At 50.5% G+C, this 4,386-nt stretch overlaps 1 pseudogene; it reads right to left on the bottom strand.

Annotated features, from left to right (window-relative positions):
- Positions 1-2,270: 2,270 nt before the first annotated feature.
- On the bottom strand, positions 2,271-3,998 carry LOC142588788 (uncharacterized; annotated as a pseudogene).
- Positions 3,999-4,386: the final 388 nt, after the last annotated feature.

The following is a 4,386-nucleotide window of genomic DNA, read 5'->3' as shown; positions in this document are numbered from 1 at the left end:
CGCATCGTCTGCTGAACGCATGCTTCCAGTTTATGAATTGTGTTGCCGTTGCGCCCGTGAGCTTGCATGAAGAGGCCTAGTACACGGATGGTGGTCACCACCGGGATCGCGCCTCCTCCGGCTCGCACAGTGATTTCTGGGGATGGCGCAGTGTCGCATTTGCGGTTTGTAGGGGCTCTGAGTAGGAAGAGTTCTGATTTTTGCGGGGAGCAGGCGAGGCCTTTGTCGGTAACGTACTTTTCAACCGTGTCTACAGCTTGTTGCAGCGTGGTTTCTATATCTCCATCGCTACCTTTAACCACCCACAGGGTAATGTCGTCGGCATACAGACTGTGGTGTAGACCTGGAATCTGATTAAGTTGTTCCGGTAATCTGATCATCGCTAAATTAAAGAGGAACGGGGATAAGACTGATCCCTGCAGTGTGCCACGACTTCCAAGAGGGATCTTGTCCGATTGTAGTTCTCCTATTCTTAGTTCCGCTGTGCGGTGGTTGAGGAAATCTTTGATGTAGTTGTAGGTCCTCTGGCCCACACCTAGGTACTGCAGATTCTCTAGTATAGCCTGATGCGCTACGTTGTCAAAGGCCTTTATAAGATCAAGGCCCAGGACAGCCCGGGTACCATTCTTGGGTATGTGGTCCAGAACTTGGTGTTTAAGCTGAAGCATGATGTCTTGCGTGGAAAGTTTTGGACGAAAGCCAATTATGGAGTTCGGCAATAAGTTGTTGACCTCCGCAAAATTGTGGAGGCGGTTAAGTATAACGTGCTCCATGAGTTTTCCTACGCATGAGGTCAGAGAGATCGGGCGTAAGTTCTCGAGCTGTAGTCGCTTACCATGTTTAGGTATGAATATTATTTGTGCATGCTTCCACTGCGAGGGGATAGAACCTGTTTCCCAACAGCGGTTGAAGTACTCTGTTAGGGCAGTGATAGATACGTCGTCTAGATTTCGGAGGGATTTATTCGTTATTCCATCGGGGCCTGGTGCAGATTTAGTTAGGATTTTGAGCAAGACGCCTCGTACTTCAGCCTCTAGGATGGGTGCGTCTAGGTTAAGATTCTCCGGACCAGTGTATGGTTTCTGGGAAATTTGTGCATTTGTGCATTTGTGCCTATGTACCGGGTTTTGAGCTCTGTTAGGAGCTCGTCGTTCGTGCCCTGGTATTGGTGAGTGATCTTATTGAGGCTTTTCCTCTGCTCGGATTTACTCTTATCCGGGTCCATAAGGTATCGGAGGAGATTCCACGTTTTGGCTAGACCGAGTTGTCCCTGCATGCTGTCGCATACCTTTTCCCATTGGTTTTTGGTTAATTGGTTAGCGTATTCCTCGATTTCTATGTTAATTTGCGCGATGCGCAAGCGGAGTGCACGGTTTAGTTTATTCTTTTTCCAGCGGGTTTGCATGCTATTTTTGGCTTCCCACAAGTGCAGGAGGCGGCTATCCACCTCTACCAGACCATCGTCTTCAGGGATTTCCCTCGTGGCGCGTTTCACGCAATCTCTGAGATCCCCGATCCAGGCCTCGAGATCGTTTATATGCTCGGTGGCGGTTGTCTCCCGAATCTGGCGGAAGCGGTCCCATTCCGTGAGCGAAACTCGTTTACCCTTCTTGCGGGGTGGACCCGCCTGAATGCGGATTTCTATGATATAATGATCGCTACCGAGGCTTTCCCCGGTATTAGTCCAATCATAGTTGCCTATGTTTTTGATGAAAGTTAGGTCGGGAGTGGTGTCAACACTGACACTATTCCCGGTACGGGTGGGTGTCTGGGGGTCTGTGATGAGAGTCAGTCCCTGTTGTTGGGCTTCTAGCCAAAGATTACGACCTTTGACTACCTCTGTGCGGTATGCCCATGCAGTGTGGGGAGCGTTAAAGTCACCTAATAATAATATGGCCTTTTGTTGGGAGATTCTGAGAACCTTCCTGAATAGAGTTCCGAACTTGTGACGTCGGCACTTTGGGCTACTATAGACATTAAGAATGAATATGCTTTCATCCTCCTTACGTTTAGGAATGAGTTCAATAAAGACGTGGTCTATGTCGACTTCTTCAATATCATGTTTAATGACTGTTAGATTTCTGTGAACTAGAATAGCGGTGGTGGAATCCGACCCAGAAGCATTATAGGATTTGTACCCTGCCAATTTTGCGTGGCCTCCCGTCTCCTGAAGGGCAATGATATCAGGGGCCGCCTTACCCCGAAGGAACTGCTGAAGGTTTCCCCGTTTGCGGCGAAACCCACGGCAGTTCCACTGCCAGATATTGTAGTTAGGAGTGTGAGCCATTTTGAGGTGGCGAGGGTTCAGCGATCGGTTTGGAGATTTCGGATAGGGGTGGACGGTCATAGGGTTTGGATGCCACGCCCTTAAGGGAGCCGGAGGCCGTGGATGTAAATCTCGACTCCCAGGGAAGTACTTTGGCTTCGGTCGCGGCTACCCGACATTCTAGGTCGGTGGTTCTGGTTTCCAGAGCGTCTAGACGTGCGCTTATTTGTTGCAAGTGGGCACCATTCTCCTGATGTTGCTGAAGCATCTGGTTGGCAAGTTCAGTAATCATATGTTCTAGTTTCTCGAATCTTGGGGATATGTCTGGAGAGTTGTCTGTATGATCTTCTGCCTTACGTTTATGTGGGGGTGCTGTGGTGTTGAGTGAGGGATTATATGGTGGGGTTGGGCGCGGCGTTTGACTGCGCTCCTGTTGTTTTTGTTGTAATCGGGTGATTTCTGCACGCTGCTTAGTGATTTCGGTTCTCTGTTGTTCTATTAACTGCCTCATTTGTTGGAGTTCTGCCTCGAGAGCCTGCATCTTAGGATACTGAGCATTGGGAGAAGAGACCGTGTTAGCCCAGCTCACCTGTGGACCGCTGTTAGTCGGGGTCGTTCGTCTCCCGGAACTCGACCGGTTCCGCGACGTCCCGTCGGAGTCGGTGGCACTCGGAGTTGAGCTTAGTCTCGGGTAAGACCGAGATCGGCTCCTACTGCTCGATCCTCCGGGAAAAAAGCTTGCACTGGTTTCTTGGCTGTTCTGCGTCGATCGGCGTTCTCGCGATCTACTTTGCCTGCGCTCGTTAGGGTGGTTCTGTGCTTCCACCGAGAGTTTCTGCCACTGTCGTTGTCGGATGATGTAGGGGATTTGGAAACGTTTCCTGCATTGCTTTGAGCCGGAGAGATGGTTGCCGTTGCAGATAGCGCATACTAGTTCGCAGTCATGGTCTGTTGGCGGGTTTTGCTTGCCGCACCGGATACAACATTTTTCGTTCGGGGTGGGGCACACATCGTCCCGGTGGCCGACTTTTCGGCAGATTCCGCACACTTCGATCTTCTTCTTGTACAGAAGGCATCGGTACGTAGTATTTCGGTAGTTGACGTAGTGTGGTACTTCTTCACCTTGAAAAACGATGATAACTGAGGACGTCTTGCCCATGCGCCTGGCGTGCAGGACCCGGGGGTATTACGCGCCAAACTTCTAATAATGTCTTCTTGAGTGTCGTAGTCCGGAATCCCATGGATGATTCCTTTGGCCGAGTTTTCGGGCGCCGTAATGTACGTAGTCATGCTGAATCTCTTCTCCTGTAATTTGAGCTCCTTGATTTGACTGTATTTGACGGCGTTGTCTTCTCTTGGTGTGCTGACAATAATGATATTTTGGCAGGTGTTGATTCGGATCGTGTCTTCTAGCTGCATTGCCACTTCCAGAGCGGCCGTTCTCATGATGTTGTCGGTGATGAGCGCGGAGCTCCAGCCGGCTGTATTGAATCCGTCACGCGGTCGGTGAACCACTTTGAAGTCGTCTTCCGGCAGCGGTGGGGGATTCGGCACTTGCCGACGCGGACGGGACGACGGCGTCTGCGCTACCGAATTAGTTCTTGTACGCGGTATGGCTTTGGATTCGTTAAGGCTTGGTTTGCTTCGCTGTAGGGTCTTATGGGCGGCGAGCCATCCTGCCTCGTTTAGTTCTTCCGGGGCGATTTCAGTCCCCTCCACTTCTATTTCCATAGTTGCCTGATGAGTTGGTCGAGATGCCGGGCTGCCGAACCGGCGTTAGGGTTAACGCGGTGGCCGGCGAACCGGGCACGAAATGTGGCGTTTTATGGATGGATATGGAAGCACTTGCCGAGATGTTGATCGCGTCGTGGTCCTGATGACTTCCCGCAGTAGTGGCGATGGTTACTTCCAGGAAATCTATGGGCTGACGGTCGCTGTGAGTGGAAAAAGCCGGAGCTCCATGTGAGGTACTTCTACATTTCTTCTACCAATGCCTGGCAAAAATTGCCTAGACAGTTTTTACCCAATACAAGCCGCCAATTGATCAACAGCTTATGACTTTTCTAGTTTGCTTGTAACGACTCCTGCTACATTCACACGCAAAATAAAACCTGTGAAAA

This window comes from Dermacentor variabilis, chromosome 7 (assembly GCF_050947875.1).
Source record: "Dermacentor variabilis isolate Ectoservices chromosome 7, ASM5094787v1, whole genome shotgun sequence".
Lineage (NCBI taxonomy): Eukaryota > Metazoa > Arthropoda > Arachnida > Ixodida > Ixodidae > Dermacentor > Dermacentor variabilis.
Note: the sequence above shows the minus strand (reverse complement) of the source record. Positions and strands in the feature narration are given on the sequence as shown.